The sequence below is a fragment of the Thermobia domestica genome, chromosome 14 (assembly GCF_964235325.1).
Source record: "Thermobia domestica chromosome 14, izTheDome1.hap1.1, whole genome shotgun sequence".
Classification (NCBI taxonomy): domain Eukaryota; kingdom Metazoa; phylum Arthropoda; class Insecta; order Zygentoma; family Lepismatidae; genus Thermobia; species Thermobia domestica.
The window spans coordinates 119,024,819-119,045,563 of record NC_137467.1 but is presented as its reverse complement, the minus strand read 5'-3'; positions in this window follow the sequence as shown (position 1 = coordinate 119,045,563).

The following is a 20,745-nucleotide window of genomic DNA, read 5'->3' as shown; positions in this document are numbered from 1 at the left end:
GCTTAACGCTTTTCTATTGTTTGGTGTGTGTGAATGTGGAGGCAGCAAGAGCATACAGTTTGGTGGACCATATATCATGGTAGAACATCGTACAATATATCACAAACAGTAAGCCATCGAATTACAATCATTTACAACTAAAGACCTTGTGAACATGTTTATTCTCGTGTATTATTTTTCTGTGCAAATTGTAGTTGTAATCATTAAATACAGTGAATTTATATTTGGTTGCATTCATGTGGTGTACGAATCAAGCCTTACAGTCCACTAGTATGAATATTGTTTTTAACATTGTTATTGTACTTTAGTGAAGTTACAAATATATACATTCATATTGTACAATTCATATTTAATTCTGTAAAACTCAATGCGGAAATATCATATTCAATGCACCGACCCCCGTCCTATACGACTACCATGGAGTTCAGTCATCGAAACTTCCGCGTCTTGCAAAGAGTATCCACTTCTACGAATCTTTTCTCGTACTAAACATAAATTTACTGCCAAACTTTCACACCTAAACATCACATAAGAATTTCAGATAATCATTTCTTGCTCCATTTCTCCTGTAAACGTCCCTAATTTTAATAAAAAATGGGGCAACTCTAAACTTAACCCAATAATAATAAAGGTATAACAGAATTACAAAATCAATTACGTAACAATACCTTCCAATTAAGAAAAAAAAATGAATGCCACGAAATGATTCAAACTCGTGTCTCTGCCATACGAGTTTGATAATTTGCCAATCTACCACAAATTCCTCATACACAGATAAAACAATGAAGTAGTATTTACGGAAGATGAAGAAAATAAACACACTGCTGAACAAGACTCCACTTATTTAATATAAAAATACATTTACAAGTGACGTTTCGATCTTCTAGCCAAGATCCTCATCAGAGTGTACGTCTGATGAGTATCTTGGTTAGAAGATCGAAACATACACTCTGATGAGGATCTTGGCTAGAAGATCGAAACGTCACTTGTAAATGTATTTTTATATTAAATAAGTGGAGTCTTGTTCAGCAGTGTGTTTATTTTTCTGATTTTATTTGCAAGACGTATGACTATGATTGTGTCAGACGGAAGATGAAAACGGAACTTTCTTTTCCTAATTCGTTGATGCAATTCAAAGAGGGCAAAAATATTGTCTGCCGGCTGCATTTTTGCGGATTCCAAGAATTTCAGATATTCTCTGATATTATTGGCCGTTTCAGATAGGACACCAAGAGTAATGACCAACATATGGCGGAAAGTAAAGCAGCCCTCGTAGCTGATCTCGTTAGCGCAATATCCTAGCAATGAAAATCATTTTTGGCGTGGGATTCAAACACTGCCCAGGAATTTTTTATTTTTTTAAATTTTCATAACACTTTTTTCATTAAAATAGGATTGAAAATAATACTAATAAAAGTGATTTACCGATTATTTTTTAAATTTTCGTAACACATTTTTTTCATGAAAATAAGCTTGCAGTTTTATTATACGAATCCATAGTAAAAGTAGTAATAGTAGTAGTAGTAGGCATAATAATAATAATAATAATAATAATAATAATAATAATAATAGTAGTAGTAGTAGTAGTAGTAGTAGTAGGAATGGCTTAGAAGCCCCGCAGGAGTTGGTTAGGTTCTGTTCTCTTGCCCGAATTTTTCTGTACATTTCACAAGACCAACTTCAAACAGCTGGGTAGGGTAGCGTGCGAATACTGAAACTCTTGGGGTCGGGGTAAATGCTGCCGGCTTTTCTTTTTTGAAATTAGAAGTTATGATGAAGAAGAATAATAGTAATGTAAATCGGGAGCAGTTAAAAACGATTAGGTAGTCTCAACTTCAAGAACGTTTCGTAATATTTTCCTCATTGTCGAAGGTCTATATATGTTGTTTTCGAGTTAAACAAGGAAGTCTCGAGTAAGTCATTGTGACACTCATAAGGAACGTCTTTTTATACGAGCATTAGTATTTTGTAGTCTTACATGCAACGATTTTAACTAGATAATAGTTTAGATAAAATGTGAAGTGACGCGGTAGGTAAGTGGTTAGCGTATCGAAGTTCTATTCGGCGGATACGGGTTCGAATCCATAGTTGCGCCTGAGTTTTCGTCGAGGCAACACGTCCTGTGTTGCTCGCGTCTTGGTGCTGATTCTGCTTGTAGTGATAGTTTTTTTTTTGTGCGAGTTTTTGCTGTGCTTTTTGGACTTGAGCAGAGTGAGCTTACCACTTGATTTGGGTGATTTCTCCCCGTTTTTGTTCAGTGAAGTGCAAGATTACGACTGATTACGATGGCCAATATTAGGCTTAACACTCTTCGCATTAGTTTTCAACCTGTCTCCAAAGTTCCCAATTCGATTTCGCTCCATGAGTGGATACGAACCACATTTGAGCTTGCACAAGATGCAGTATTAAGTATTGAACTAGACTTTCCACGTAAACTTCTATATATCAAATTAATTACTCAACAGCTCTGTGAACAGATCATTACTAAATTTGACAATAAAGTACCGTATATAGATGCAGAAGGTACTTACGACCTTCCGCTTGACTCGGCTTCTCATACAATTAAATTGGTACGTATCCACGCGGTACCTATGGAAATTTCTGATAACCAAGTGAAACAAGTTCTTCAAGTTTATGGTGAAATTCTTAGTGTTAGTGACGAACTTTATACTGATGGACATTATTATAAAGTACGTACTGGCCGCAAAGTTGTGAAAATGATTTTAAAAAAGAATATCCCTTCCTATATTACTCTCAGTTCTCTTCGTTGTTGGGTGACGTATCCCGGACAGACAAAAACTTGTGCGAGGTGTGACAGTGAAACGCATTTGGTGTCCCAGTGTGATCGCCGAACATTTAGCGCCCGTTTAGATCATCGGTCCAGTGATTCTTCTGGCATTTCTACTTTGGGTAGCCGCATTGCTCGACCTATCCTACAACTGAAGGATGCGCCTGCTATTCACAACTATAGTGTGTTTCCCGTTTTGCCGACAAAAAGCGGGCCCGCTATTACTACCATGCCGACAACTCCGGGTGACTCTACCCCGCCAGCCCTCTGCGAGGCAGCTTCTGTGTCCCGACCAAGTGATACATCCTCACAGGTCCCGTTTCATGAAGAGGGTATGGCCAGCCAAATTCTTCCTGAGGTTAACCCCGACGCAAATAAGGTAGGTGACTTATCTGATAAGACTGAGTGTCCCGAACCCCAGCCAATGACTTTAGATACTTCAGCACCTGCTCGGCCTGAACCTGTTGTTAGTGATTCCCTTGACATGGTGCCTCCTCTCTCCGATGTGCTCGACTCGACTGGTAGTGGTTCCCCCGTTACGCCTACATCCAGTATTGATGACACTCCTGAACCCCCTATTAGTGAACAACTGAAAAAGAAGAAACGTTCCAGTTACGAGGTGAATACTAGGAAAATTTTGAAAGTGACCGGGAAGACCTATGATTCGACCAGTAGATTAACCCGCACTAGATTACGACAGATGTCTCAATTAGATGCTACTACATGTAATGATGGGGAGGTTGTCCCCGAGACTTTGGACAGACCCGCTACGCAGTGAGAATATGCTAGCGGGCTGTTTGACACTTTTGTTTTTGTTAATATTGCATCTTTTTGCTGCTTTCCTTGGGCCTGCCGGTTCCTTTGTGTGTGCCTTTTCCTCCACACCAAGCCTTTCCTTGCAGCTCTTAATGTATTCTTTTAAAATAGGAACGGCCAATTTTAATGGTCTAACATCTCCTACCAAGCAAAGTGCTGTTTTGGATTTCATTAAATGTTATTCTCTTGATATACTGTTTGCTCAGGAAGTGACCTTGACTGACCTTCAAGGCCTTTATCAGCACACCTTTTTTTCTAACGAAACTGTTAACGGCACGGGTACTGCACTTATATATCGTAATGATATAGAATTTGAACAGTTATACAAACATCCCACCGGCCGGATTATTACTGGAAATGTGGCCAATATCCGGTTTTGCAACTCATATGCCCCTGCAGGTACACACCGACGGCGTGAACGTCATAATTTCTTTAATTCCGAGGTAGCCTCCGCCTTACATGACAGTTCTCGTTTGATTATATGGGGTGGAGATCATAACAGTATAGTTTCCGCTCAAGATTCCACTTCTACTTCGAACTTCTGCCCTACTTTATTACAGGTGATTAACCAATTTAATTTATGTGATGTCTGGCGTCATTTTCATCCCCACAATCCTGGACATACTTTTTTCTACGCCACTGGATCTTCACGCCTCGATTCTTTTTATATCTCACGGTCATTACTTCCACATGTGCAATCTGTGGAAAGGATCCCTGTTTGTTTTTCGGATCACATGGGCCTAGTTATGACTATCCAGCTACCGCTTCAAAAGCTTCTGAACCATAATAGCTTATGGCACCTCAATACCGGCATCCTTTCTGAGCCAGAATTCCAGCAGTTGCTACGCCAACGCTGGAGAGAAATTAATCAGCAACTTTTGCGGCGGAACAATATTATCCAATGGTGGGAGCAACGGGGGAAACCAGCTTTGAAACAAAATCTGTAAAGAATACAGCAGAGAACGGTCACAGCGATTCCATGAACAATATAATTACTACTCTCAGCTTCTACGCGACTATCATACGGCATTCCTTAACGGTGAACCTGTACTTCCACAAATTAAACAGGTAAAGGCTTTCTTGTTAACATTACACCGCAAAAGACTCCACGGTATTACTGTTCGCAGCCAAATCTCATCAATGTCACCCACTGAGCCTCCGAGTCTTGTACATATCAGTGCTGAACGTCGCAGAGGCAAACAACAGATTATTCATAATATACTGGATGATAAAGGTGTTTTATATGAAGGAACTAATATTATTCCATACTTTGTGCGCTATTTTGCTGATTTATATCGCAACCATGATGTTCCAGCTAGTAATGACGGTGTTTACGATATCTTGAACCCTGTCCCAGTTGAACTCCAAGCAGAGCTTGATGCTCCCTTTACTGAAGCAGAAATTCAGCATGCCCTCCTCCAGGCAAAAAAGAATAAATCTAGTGGCATTGACTCCCTACCTTACGAATTTTACCAGACATTCCCAGATCTTTTCATTCCTTTTTTTACTGAACTTTTTAATGCCTTTCGTTCTAATTTACAAGTCGGCAAAACATTTACACACAGTATTATAGTGATCATTCCTAAGCAGCCCAAGAGCACTCGCATCAAACAATTTAGACCTATCAGTCTCGCATGTTGTGATTATAAACTTCTCGCAAAAGTTCTAGCAGCTCGGTTACGTAATACTTTAAGTTCCATTCTGTTACCGGAACAATTTGGTCACGATCAGCAGCATCCTACATATCTGGCTTTATCGAATATTAGGGACACGATCGCTTATTTTGAAAGTCGTCCGAAATTAACTGCAGCGCTTTTGAGTACTGATTTTTCTCAGGCCTTCGATAAACTAAGCCATCAGTACTTATTCACAGTTCTTGAGAAGCTCCATTTCGGGCCAGTATTTTAAAATATGGTTAAGACGTTATACTCCCAGCGTACTGCCCAACTTAAACTGAACGGTGCCTTAACGCGGGTCTTTTCAATTAACCGGGGGCTTATTCAGGGCTGTCCCTTGTCCCCGATGCTTTACAGCATTGCCGTTATGCCGGTTCTGTATAAGATCCGGAATGAAATGACGGGATTGTGTGTTCCTCCGGCTACTATTAAAGTTCAGAGTTTCATAGATGATATTTGCTTTTTCTTTCGCTCCCAGCGCGATTTAGATACTATCCTTACTAATCTCCAGATATTTAGTCAACTGTCTGGTGCGGAATTACATCCCACGAAAACCAAATTACTTTTTTTGAATGATACGTCTTCTTGCCCTTTTGTCTCCCCCTTCCCTGTCGTTAACACTCATAAAATTCTCGGCATTACTTGGCATACCACTAAAAAAGCATCTATTCAGGCAACCTATGGAGTGGCTGTTCCTAAGGTCATTACCTTGCTTTATAAACACAAAGCTCGCAATCTTACATTACATGAGCGAGCGACCTTCTTAAATATTTTTGCCTTCAGTCTATTGTACTATATAATGCAGATTTTTCCGCTTTCTGTCTCAGACGCTAACACACTTAACAAACATTTGTTTGCCTTTTTGTGGTATCAATCGACACTGCGAGTACATCGTCGAACTGTGTGTACGACCAAGCAAGTAGGAGGGTTAGGTATTAAAGACGTGGCTCTTCAAGGCCGTTGTCTACTACTACAACGCACGTGTCAGCTGTTAACTTCCTTTTCTGAGTCTTTCTCCGCGTGCCATATCATGCGTTGCCTTCGGCACGTGACTCTCAGTTCACCTGTTTCTATTCTGAACTGGTCCCAACCTTACCATTACCTGCGCACCGTCATTCTAGACATTTCGTATGCTCTTATCAGTCACACAGCTATTGAAGATATGACTGTGAAGAAATTGTATACTTATTATGCAAATTATCTCTATAACCCCCCTAAATGTGTTACTCGCCATCTCAATTGTTCTTGGGCGCAAATTTGGCATAATATTAATTCCTCTTTTTTACCCTCTGGAATGAGAGAGTTATGGTATAGGTTAGTGCATAATGTATTTCTTACTAACCATCGAGCATAGGAACTCGGTTTTCGACCAGATGCTCAATGTATCCGATGTGGACAAGCTGACACACTCATCCATCGCTTGCAAACATGTCCATCTATCCAGCATTTGTGGCGTAGCTATACACATATTATAGCACGAATACTTCGTGTTGATCAACGGATTATTAATAGTGAGCCGTTTTTTCTTTTGCCTGATTTCAAATACTTCCCACGTCCTAAACACAATATCATAGTGTGGTTAACTATTCACACAGCGGCTATCCTACTTACCGAAAATGAGCTGGTGACACAAGCAATGTACATTTTTAGACTACAGTGCTCTTTAAAAACAATGCCTTCAGATCTACGCTTGCGTCATTTTGCCCACTACCCGACTGCTGTTTACTAATTTTTTTTTTTCGTGTGTGTGTTTGTGTGTATACTTCATGTGATTGATTTTCAATTGTATTGCAGTGGTATCCCTTTTGTAATTTGTGATTGCTCTTTTATTCTTATTATATATACATATATGTACTGTAATTTCTTGCAATAAAACTGACTGTTAAAAAAAAAGAATCCAGGCCAGGTTGAAACTTTTTCAAATGTTTCAATTTCAATTTCAATACATTCTCAGCGTGACAGGCAAGATTTTCCCTCTTCCAGGAAGAAAAAGATGTTGGAATGAGGAGACTTGAAGAAGGTATCTCAATGGCAGCAATCATTTACAAACTTATTTCCAGCATTTGTTCTAAATTTGATATTTTCAGCTACTTTCAAGCATTTCCCGATTCATGCGTAGTCAGTATTTTATTTCTCTAAACATACAGTATATTAAGAAATAATACATTATATATTATTACATACATTACATTACATTATAGCAATATTGAGATTAATATATGGTGTTCTTTGGAAAAGACGATTCGAACCATGGAGATTCATCTTAGAATGGAGAACTGTGTCGTTAGTCACCTACTTTACAATTTTACCTCCATAAACACCTTGATCAATGCTACCAACTGTTGTCAGTGCCGAGAAAACTTAAGTATAAGTTAGGTTGCATCTGTCTAGGCGTTCTCACAACTGCAAATGACCTGGACCCCAAGTAATGGAATTGTAACATTCAGGGGTTCAGGTACTTATGTAAGGTGCTGTATTATAAGATTTTACTCACAATGGAACTCTTGATGGACCAATATTTTGTTTACTGAATAAGAGAACATCAACTAATGATAATAATGAAAAATGACAGGCATTAAAATGATTGTTAACTTCTTGTATCTAGAATGGTATTTAGTTGGAACATGTTTAATACAGTATTATTACGTTTGACTGGCCGCATTATTTACCAATTGAAATGATAATATATGTGATACTATCCATCTGACATAATGCAAGTTCTAATTAGCATCTAGCGTTTATTAACTAAATCAATAAACATAATATGGTTTATAAGCAATATTACTGAATTAATACTCGTATTAAACAGAAGTTCCATTTCCAATGCCACTTAGGATTATATTTAATAAACTTAATCATATGTCAAATCATCGATTACAAAACGAAAACAATACTAATTTTTTCCTTTTACTGAAAGAAAGAGAAGACGATTTCAAGCTGCAATATGAAGACATTTTGTGATTCGAAAATTCGAATGTGAAAAAAAAAAATACAACACTTGTGTATTAGAGTGTTAGATTTACATAGGATCCTTTCATAGGTGATTTAGAATACCCGCTTTGCTGCCTACTCGTTTCTCTACAGAGAATTTGACCTGTTGGTCACTCTTGTCCAATGGAAATAGTATGTTTTTTCTCAAAATAGTGGAAAGCTCATCTATAATCTTAGTGTCATGACAGCAGTTGTTTTCTGTTCTCATATGCCTCCTATGATTCAAGAGAAACTCCTTGTTTCTTGAAACCCTATATTTGAGCTCTTAGTTCTGTTTCACTCGGTCAGCTTACAATTTGTTCCTAAATTTCATGTTACCATCTTTCTGTTTCACTTTGTCACTTTATTATTTGTTTCTACATTTTATGCCTGGGTACCTTACCTTTTGTTTCTATATTTTATGTGTTAATACCCCTCTTTTTACGAATAATCAGTAGGAGGCAGACGACAAAGGGTAGTTCTCAAATCTGAGGCTTGGCATGAGGGTAGGAACCTCATCCTGTAAGAAACATACTTGTTCAGAAACAATCACTGAAGCCTTAGACCAGAATTGATAACTTGACACGACTTCAGTAAATTAAAATGAACATGAGATTTGGAACATGGAATATTAAAATCCTTTATAGGACCGGAGCACTAAAATCCTAATGAGTGAGTTAGAGAAATATAGGATGGAGCTCCTACTAGTTCAGGAAGCAAGATTGGAAGGAGAGGTAGCTATGGAGATGGAAAATTTTACATTTTTTTATGGAGAAGCAAATAAAAATCACTAATTAGTAACAGTTCTTTTTATTCACAAACGGATAATATCAGCAATTAAACGTTTCGAATTTGTTAATGATAGAATTTCTTATATTACTCTTAAGTGTAGGTGGTGCAGTGATATTGTTCTATATAAATGTACACTCATGTCCAAAATGATTGTCGCATATCTATAACTGTCTTCTTGTAAGAATATAATTTGATAATGATTTAGCAGCGTACTTTTAATACTGCTACTATGCGTATAATCGGAAAATGTATATTTGTTGTAAAGTTCATAGGAAAAGAATTATAAATAAGAAAATTAGAATGAGTAATGTGGCAAATAGACAAGAATTTTGGACATGAGTGTATTTTTATTTTCGTTTTATTATTATTATTTACTGCTCTTTTGACATGAAATTTGCCACATACATGTCTTTGCCGATTACACACATACAAACATTATAAGAAATACCTGACGAATTCGTTATCAAATTATATTCCTACAACAACATATTTATAGACATGCGACAATAATTTTGGACATGAGTGTACCTGTCCCAAGAAAAGATAAGGAAGATAATGATAAAGGACAGTTCTTATGAAGAAGTACAACTATTAGGAAATTTTATTTATTTATTTATTTATTTATTTATTTATTTGTCACCTATAACAGGACTGCTGTCCCAATTACAATAGGCTTACATGAATTAAATTATATTCAAATACTTATATGCATGTACAATAATAAGAATAAAAATAAAAATAAAATAAAGAAAGATATACGTTTGATTGGCATTGGTGTAAAGGAAAACAAAAACAATGTTACATCTATAACGTAATAGAAAAAAAAGAACTATGTACACAATGTTCGAATAATCATCTGACGCATTGCTTGTCTGATATTTGTTTCAACAATTGCAAATATAAAGGATATAATAGAGAAAATTATACATTATATACAATATTTTAATAATCATGTGACACACCTCTTATCTAATGTTTGTTTTAATAATTTCAAATATAAAGTGTATGGCAAAGAAAGGCCAATCTCTGGACTTTCCTTAGATACATTATTATAATTTCGACAAATTAGAATTAGGGGGAAATTCATATGCATAGAAGTTGTAGATTTTACAGTATAAAATAGCGATCTAGTCCGTGAGTTCATTTTGGCAGTATTAAAACTTAACTTACTTATGCATTCATGATTATCTATAATGCCATTCACCAATTTAAATAAGAAAATCAATTGAGATATTTCTCTTCGTGTAGTTAATGGCGAATATTTAAAAATGTCTAATAATTTGCTGTAAGAAACTCTCATGTCATAGGAATTCACCCTGTACATTTTAAAATACAAATATCGTAAAAACTTCTTTTGTATTTTTTCAATATTTCCATCCTGTTGTTTATAGTAACGAGTCCATACTATTGACGCATACTCTAACTTGCTACGTACTAAGCTATTAAACAAAACCGTACAAGCTCTTATGTTAGTAAATGCATTTGTATTTCTAATTAAAAATCCTAAAGATTTGTATGCCTCATTAATCATTTTATGTATATGCTGATTAAAGCATAGTTTAGAATCTATAAGGACGCCTAAATCATTTACATGTCTAACTCTTTGTATTATAATGTTATTCATAGAATAATTGGAATTAGGTAGGGTTACCTTTCTCGAGAACGTTATTACCGAACATTTATTTATATTAAAAGGCAATTTATTGTCAATACTCCATCTGTAACAGCTATCTAAATCCATTTGTAACTTGATTACATCACCGTTGTTCTTTATTTCTTTATACAATTTCATGTCGTCTGCATACAACAAACATTTGGAGTATTTTATAACTCGAGGCAAATCATTGATAAACAACAGAAAAAGTAATGGTCCAAGATTGGAACCTTCTGGTACACCCGATAAGACTATACTATGACGAACTTAACTGATTATATAATACATACTGTACGCAATGTTTAAGATACGATACCACTAATGTCAATAATTTATATGATAATCCAAAGGAAGATAATTTTCGTAGTAACGTATCATGATTGAGTCTGTCGAAAGCTTTTGCAAAATCCGTATATATGGTATCAACCATAAAATTATTATTTATGGAATCTGAGATATTTTGGATAAATGTAATTAAGTTGGTCACAGTTGAACGTCCTGGAGAAAATCCGTGTTGATATATGGATATGTATGATTTAACATGATTAAAAATTTTATTAAAAATTATGTGCTCAAATATTTTAGCCGGAGTTGATATAAGTGATATTGGCCTATAATTTTCAATTAAATTTGTATTACCTTTTTTCAGAATAGGACAAACTTTACTGACTTTCCACAATTTAGGAAATGTTGCCGTTTTCAATATTAAATTAAAAATATAATACAAAGGGGAAATTAAAATATCACCACAACCTTTGAACACATAGCTAGGAATAGAGTCTGGACCACTTGCCTTAGATGGCTTTAGTTTTTTGATGGATTCTTTAATTTCAAGTTCAGTTATAAAATCAATTGTTAAATTCTGAGAAACTTCCATAGTACTTATATCAGGAATAACGTAAGAAGAAGAATCTGAACTATACACACTTCGGAAATACAGCGCAAAACTGTCTGCAATGTCTCTGTCAGAGTTCAACTTCTGATTATTGTAAAACATACATTTATTTACAAAATTATTATTTTTCTTGGATTTAATAAAATTCCAAAAACATTTAGAATTCTTATTTAGAGTATTTTCAGTTTGTAATATATAACTCTTGTACGCAGTGCTCAACATACGTTTTAGCTGTCTACGAAGTTCAATAAATTTATTATAATTATACTCCGATTGAGTTTTGTGTTTTCTATAATAATCCTTTTGCTTGAGAATAGTAATAATTTCATGTGTAAACCAACAAGGGTAAGTACGTTTCTTAAATAATCTTTTCTTTGGTACGTATCTATCAATAATACCATTAACTACTTCATAGAAAATATCCACGGCCTTATCAACGTTATTGGAGTTAGTTACTTCGTTCCAATTTTGTTTCTGTAATGATTTATGTAAATTGAAAAAGTCAGCTTTACTGTAATCATATACAATAATAGGACTTGGTTTAATAATAAACTTTGAACTCTTAATATAAAGTTGACAGGTTAAAGAGGGATGATGATAATCTTCAGGTAATAAAGGAAATATACACTTAGATACATTTAAACCTCCTTCAATGTTAGAAAGAACTAAATCCAAAGTTTTTCCATTACTATTTCTCACTCTATTAAATGATTGTAAATTAACCAATGACAAGAAGTTGGCCAACGAAACACAAGTCAGACTACCTTGCAACAAGTCATAATCAGAATCGGTAATTTCTGGAATATTGAAATCATCGAAAATTAATAAGTTATTGTGATGAATATTCTTAACCTGCTCGATTTTTGCAAAACAATTCTTGATATTTATCAACTTTTGTTTTCGGTGGAAAATAAACTACAATTATATAAAAAGATTTATGTGCTAATATCAATTTTATGAACAGTATTTCAATTGTATCAATAGTTATTGGAATATTTTCAATAACAAAATCCTTGAGGACAGCAATCATAACGCCACCCCCATTCCTGTTTTGCCTGTCCTGTCGATACACATTATACCTATGATCTATAAATTCCTTATTATATATTCCGTCACATAGCCAGGTTTCAGTTAATAATATAACATCAAAATCAGTCGCAGCGATACTCGAATATATGTCGCTCATTGTGAAGATAAGACGAGAAGACATCTTGAAACCGATTATAGGGAACGAAATTCTGCATAAGGAAAGTAATGGTAACGACGTTAGACTCGTGAACCTTGAAACATCCAAGACCATTTTAGTAACTCTTCTCGGGCTGTCACCCAGATGAAGGCCCGACGATTCGAATGCAAACATCGCATTCATCTTCATGAATTGTAAGACGAATGCGATGTCTGCATTTGAAACATCGGATGTCAATACTTTCGCCTGGCTGATAGCCCGAGAAGAGTTACTAAAATCACGTCGCCCGGAAAAATTCAATTCTTTCTTCTTAAAAAACCTTATCGTGAAGAGTTCAAAACCTGACGTGGCGATATTCATAAATATGTTGGACCTCAACAGGTGGAGAAACACATGATCAAATTCATTACGTCTTAATAGATAGAAAGAAACTTATATATGAACCAACAAGTAAGTGTTAGGACAGGGGAAGAACTGACGGAAGAGAGTACAATTGGAAGGGGAGTTCGACAAGGGTGCTGCCTCTCGCCAACATTATTTAATGTATATCTAGAAGAGATAATAAAAAATAGTCTACATGATGATGACGGCATTTCGGTAGGAGGTAGAATGAGTAGAAGCATAAGATTTGCAGATGATATGGCGCTTCTTGCAGAACCTGTAAAGAAATCAATAAAATATTAGAAAACCTGAGGATGGGCTATGAAGAATAGGGATGAAAATGAATGTTAGAAAAACAAAAGGCATTGTGATTGGTACGAAGAGCTCTATGTTAAATATAAAAGTGGGAGGGGAGAAAATAGAACAAGTGAATAATTTTCGATATCTGGGATGTATTCTTAGTAATGACATGAAGTGCGAACGTGAAATAAAAGCAAGAATACGAATGCCGAAAGAATCCTTTAGGAGGAAGAAAAGTCTGTTTTGTGGGACCTTGAATAAAGAGTTGAGAAAAAGACTCATAAAATACTTAGTGTGAGGTGTTGTACTGTATGGTGCGGACGTGGATATTACGTAAAAGTGATGAAAAACAACTGGAAGCCTTTGAAATTTGGGTGTGGAGAAGAATGCAAGGAATTAATTGGGTCGAGAGGGTGTTTGAAATGGTGGAGGAGAAAAGGGCCATTTTAGATGTTGTTAAGAAGAGGAAGAGAAAGTGGTTGGGACATTGCTTAAGAAGAAATTGTATCATGAGCGACCTTCTGGGTGGTTTGGTGGCGGGAAAGAGAAGGAGGGGGCGAAGAAGACTACAATTAATGGATGATATAAAAACAGAAAGATATTTCGTGAAGACGAAGAGGTTAGGGAGGACCGTGGATCATAAAATTTTCTCAGCTGCTGCAAGTGACCTGCCAGTAAGGGCAGAATACCTATGACGATGATGATGATGATGATTAATAGAATGAAGAAGATAGTCTAGCATAATTGATATTCAGTAATTTAGAAGAGTAGACTGTGACACTGACCACTATCTGGTACCAACGATAAACTTTTAAAAAAGGGAATTCAGCATCTGGAACTAGAAAAGTTTAATTTAAAGGAATCATAGATGGATGAGGTAAGACTAGAATACCAGATTGAAGTGTCAAATAGATCCATGACTTTAGAAGGTTCAGAATTCACTAGCGTTGAGGACATCTAGGTTAAAATTAGAGATATCATTAAAATTTCACACACACACACACACACACACACACACACACACACACACACACACACACACACACACACACACACACACACACACACACACACACACACACACACACACACACGCACACACACAGAAATTAAGCACATGTAAATGCATAGGAATAACCAGGGTTCAACCAGAATTGCACGAAACAAGCAGACAAGAGAAATCTGGCTTAACGCATTGGCTACAGAATTAGAACGATACAACTGCACTATATTTTGTTGACGTAGGGTGGAAACCTCCAAAACATTTAGAAAATGTGAACGTGATTTTAGAAAGCTACACCTATTGAGCTTGAAAATAGTACTGAAAATAAATACAATCGGGGCATGTATAAGACATGAACACATTTAAGAAAGGCTATCAAGATCGCAATTATTTATTAAAGAAAGCGGATTGAACAATTCTCACAGGTAATAATAGTATTTTAAGATAGAAACATTTCTTTGACAATTTGCTTAACATGAGGTCAAAATATAATGTTCGTGGAGAAAGTAATATACATTCAGGAGTACCATATATTCCAGAGCCTAACCAGACAGAACTAGAAATTGATATAAAAAAGATTATAAACAAACACCCTGGTGCAGACGAAATTCCTGCTTAGTTTATTTTAGCTAGAGAGTTTAATTATGGAAAGGAGATACTCATTCCGCTTATCTGGAACAAGAAAAAAATGTCACAAGACTGGAAAAAATCAATCATTGCTGATTTTAATAATTATCCAGGTATCTCTCTTTCTTTGACATCCTATAAAATTCTCTCAAACATAATGTAAGCAAGATTGATCCCATATAAGAGTGAATTATTGGGGTTTATCAGTATAGACTTAGACGGAATCAATCAAATATTGACCGGATATTTACCATTAATGAAATTCTCGAAAAGGAATGGAAATAAAAGACCCCAGGACGCCCAATTATCTGTTGATTTCAGAAAAAAAATATGACTCGATTAGAAAGGAAATATTGTACAACATTCTTATTCAATTTAATATAAGGAAAAAGCTGGTTAGATTAAGTAAGATGTGTTTAAATGAATCCGAAGTAAAGTCTGAGAAGGAAATTGTTCACGAGCTTTAAAATAGGGAGATGCATTGTCACCACTGTTAGTCAATTTTTGTTCTGGCATATTCTATACGGAATCAAAGATAGTAACTGAAGTCTAGAACTGAATGGTACTCACTAGCTTATGACATATCCTGATGATAGAAATCTGATAGTGTATTACGTAAGGACAATACAAGAAATGGAGAGGTTTTATTAAATACGTACAGGGACGTGGGTTGAATTGAGTTGAGTTTGGGTTTAACGTCCCGTTCAGCAGCGAGGCTATATGAGACGTGGACCTACTGATTAACGTGGAATCCGAACCACATGAGGACGTGGATTGAGAAGTAAATGCAGAGATAACTAAATACATGGAAATTCGCCGGGACTATAATACTGCAAATTACAGATACGCTAAAATATCAAATAATAATTTCGTAAAAATGGATTCTTTTAAATATCTAGGGTAATCATTAACCGATCGAAACCATATCCACGAAGAAATAAAATGTCGACTGAAAGCAGAAAATTTGTGTTATTATTCAATTCAAACTCATTTGTAACACCGTGCTCGTGGGTTTTCTCGGGGTTCTCCCGTTTTCTCCCACTTTCTTCATTCCACCATTTCATTCATTTCTCATAATCACCGTCTCCTTTAGCCTAATGGGCATAATCGTGGGACTTAAAACTCAAAGATTTCATTTCATTTTTTTTTTTTCAAATTCATTTGTCTTCTTGAATTCTGACGAAGAATGTACACCTTAACACATATAAAACGGTGATTATACCTGTTAAGGTGTATGGTTGTAAAACATGGCCATTTACTTTGAGAAAAAAACGCAGTCTGAAAGGATTTGAGAATACAACCCTTGAGGCGAAATATTGGATTCACGAGGGATTAAAATGAGAATGGTGGACACTACATAATGAACAAATGCATAATTCATATCGTTAACTAAACATTTTAGTGTTATCAAGTCTAGGTGACCCGGTCATGTAGTCAGAATGGAAGAAAGTAGGAATGCTTTTAAAATTTTACTTGGAAACCCAATCGGGAAAAATATCGTTAGGAATATCCAGGAGCAGATGGGTTGACAATAATAAAATCGATCTCGCGGAAATAAGAATACGAAATAGAAACTGGATCCAGGTAGCTACGGACAGAAGTCAGTGAAGAGCTATTATTAATGCGTGTTACAAAGATAGTTTTCTTTTACCACACCATTTGTTTCTAAATTTTGTGAGTTTATACCTCTCTATTTCACTGTGTCGTATTACCGTCCGTTTCTATATTTTATATGTAATTACCTTTTCGTTACACTCGGTTACCTTACCATTTGATTCTTTATTTATGTTACTTACTTTAAGTCCGCTGTCTATGGTATTGAAGATCAATGAAACTGTTAATTTTCGGCTTCTTACATAATAAACGAAATTTTAAATCACATTTACATTGTTATATTTATGTATATATTACATTTTTGGTTCATGTTTCTATAACAGTCTGTAATATGTTTGTAACATCACACTTTGCACATCGAGCTAAGACTGGCCTGATTATACAGGTTGCGAAAATAATGGATACACCTGTAGATGGGAACGCGCAAAATGTATGAGCTGGTAACACTGCAGATTTGTGTGCAACACATGGGTGTTTTTAATGGTGTGTTAGGTGACCTCTGTAGTTGAGCAGGAAGAGTAGGGTAGTTATGTAAAAATTGGTGTCTTTGAATTTTAAGGATTTGCCAAATTGTTGTAAGGGACTACTTGGCGTAAATGTTTATAAAATGATTAGCGTGTAAGGTATGCCAATAGAAGCAATGTATAAGGTGACGATCGCCTAGAGCCTACATAACTAATGACGAAAGAATATTGGCAAAGAGTAATAATGGACGGAAGAGAGACATCAGTAACAGGAATCTCTAAACATTGAAGAGGATTGTCATCAAGAGTGACTGAGGTACTCAATCAGCATCAGCAGCAGCCTATTAATGACAATCTCTGCAATTTTCAAACTACTGATTAACGCTAATCATTCAATCTTGATCACACTTGCTATGATGGTAGACTTTGACGAGCTTAGTAGTCACATGATATACATATATGCAAAACATTCACTCAAAAGTCATAAACTTTCAGAGTTGGGGTTAAATCTCCCCCCCCCCCAAATTTCTGTAATCACTATTGAGAACAGAAGAACATGGAACAAATCTGGTTTTAAGCGTTAATTTCAGGAATAAGAAAGTAAAATGATTAGACGTTTGATTCACTGCTTTTATTAATTCTAATAAATATTTGTTATTAAAAATTAAAAAAAAACATCTTTTCTGCAATGTAAAAACTTACTAGTTCTGTGTTACCTTGAATCAATAAAGATAATTAAGAGCGTTTCAGACATGTTTTAAAAATCATGTAAAAACAAATGGCCCATTCAGTGTATAAGAGTATAAAGTCCAATTTTTGGTCAATGTGATCATATTTAATCATTTAGATCTATATCTGAAGCTCCTTTCAGAACTTAAAAAAAACTGATGTTAAGGTATTGTATTAAATAACTCTTATAATGTGAAAAACGCAAATAAAAATTTGCTATTTTGTGTTTCTGTTCCGAGAAACCAGCAAATGAAAAAATAAATTTGGTGTAACTCGAGAACATTCAAGAACATTGTTAGTCTTGACGTAAGATGGAAATATCATCGAACCATTGCGCTAGTTTCATCAAATATGTATTTCCTTTGAAGTAATTATGTCGATAAGAAACAACTTAAAGTGTGTCTGAAAGTCTGACAGCTACGAGATGAAATTTCGAAAGGAAGCTGGTTTTATATTTCATGAGAAGTAACGCGTACCGTTTTAGTTGTAAGATTTTACGCCTCAAGAAAAAATTGGTAATATACTCGGGACATCACAGGAGTCTTTGATGCTTTGAAACCGTTTTCGATATACATTTCAAACTAAAGGGCCTTGGCTGAAAGACTCAGCAGCTCTCGGCTTACTAAGTGTTCCTAGCAGTTAACAGTCGCGTATGCAGATGTCATTACATGTGCAGGATTTCACCATTGTAGGTGGTGAAGTGCACTGAATGGCGAATCTATTTTTGAATGAAACCTTATGCCTCTCCCAGCTGTCATGTTCAATATTAATATTAATATAATATTAATGTATATTTTTGTTTATATACTTAATATATAAAGATTAAAGGTGAGCTAAAAAGGATGCCAGATTTGAGTTCGTGGTCAAACCGATAGGTCACATGACCCCGTTCTATTAAAAATTTTGGACCTAAATCCAACATGTCGGACTTCAAGATGGGCGCGATGAGTATCTACACAGCAATAGATGTGATACTATTTGCAATAGGCTTATTCAAAACATGGCCTCACTCTCTTCAGCCGTTTTTAACTTGCAAGGGTCTATTACATACCTTTGGCTCATATTGTATACTGTAAATGCATTAAAACTTTAGTTCACTTGGGACACCATTTAATATTAAACCTCGTGTACTACCTTGAAGTCCTCTTGGGACCCCAGAGATATTTAGTATAGTATGTGTTTTAAATGAACGTATCTAAAGCCCTTCCTTTTTTGTTCCTTTCTTCTTATCAAATGAACAAAATGAGTAGTTCACTCAGTGCTTAATAAATGAAAGAAATTACTAATAAATTATTTCCGAAAATTACTTTATTATTGAAATAAAAAGGTAAGTAGAGTGTATAGAGCAGGAAAAAATGTTTCTTGCATTACAGTACATCATGTCCTTGTCTCTTTTTTGTCAGATTACAATTTGAAGCAATAGATGTGTTGAAACCTGTTTATATTTTTGGACAGGTTGTGAATAACAAAGTAGCTAGTTGCCAAAGGCTGAACCCCAAGATGACATGACATGACTATTCTGGGTAGGTCGTCAAATATTTCTTTTCTATTTTGGATTATGATGATGTCGAAGATTACAGTCTGAGTTGGAGTGGAATGCCATCAAGTACTGTTTTGAAATGTATCGGTATAAAATATCTGTAGGGAACACCAATAATTACTTATTTTTAACTGGTGTATCAAATGGACCACACGGTATCTCCCACGCTGTATTTTTCACGGTAATACACAAGGGTTAAATTTAGGTAGTTTTCTTATTGTTTTTTTTTTATTTGGTCTCATATGGAACCATTTTAGTCGTAGAAACACAAATAAGCTCAGAAGTAAAAAACAAAAACAAAAAAACAAAAGAACAAGCCCACCCTAATAATATATATATATATATATATATATATATATATATATATATATATATATATATATATATATATATATATATATATATATATATTTGTAAAGTGTTTGTCGCCATCTATTACTGTTTTTGTTGTATGGAAATCAGTATTGAAATCGGATGAGGTAGTAGTAAATTTCTAATACTTCTGGTTGCAAAGAGGAACAAAGTAGATTGAACCTATCTTTACGGTACTGATTTTAAGTAAAAAGAAAAATCTACTTCTTTATATCTACTACTGTCTTACCACGTGCTGATCAGTGTTGAAAGCAGAAATCGCAGATGATCATCACTTCTAGTTTGAACAGAGGGATATAAAGGTCGAGACGAAACGTATTCTTGGGACATGGATCTATATTTAAAAGCATATTATAATATCTCTTACCTTTTTTCTCTACGGAAGTCAATATTTTAACTGGAAGCAGTAAAAACTTTCTACCACTTCCGGTTTTAGGAGAGAGATAAGGATGAAGATGGATTCTATTCTTTGCGCCCTGCACGTAACACTGCTATTTGTTTAAAAATAAAATTGGCTCAATAGAACTTGAGGAAGATGAGAAGAAGGTAGGGTATTATACATGTAAAACAAAACTGAGGTAAAATTTGTATGTGAATAGTCAAATACTAACAAATATAAGACTACGTATTTTAATTTCAGGTAGTGAGTTGTGTATTGTTGAAAATTTTATGTCCAGCTGATCTGAATTTACAGTAGACACTAAAACTTTCTAATATGACCTAAATATTACTTTTTGTCTATTTACATATGACAATGAGAGATCGATCAAAGTGCAGTTGTGGATATCATCAAAGTTTGCCAAAAATTTAGGATTAATCGAATAAAATTTAATATGTGCGATGTAGGAAGGTAGTCTAATCAAGGGTGTTATAAAAAGAGGATCTGCCCATACATCATATCTTCATTATATGAACTCAATGAAGGCAAAAAAACAACC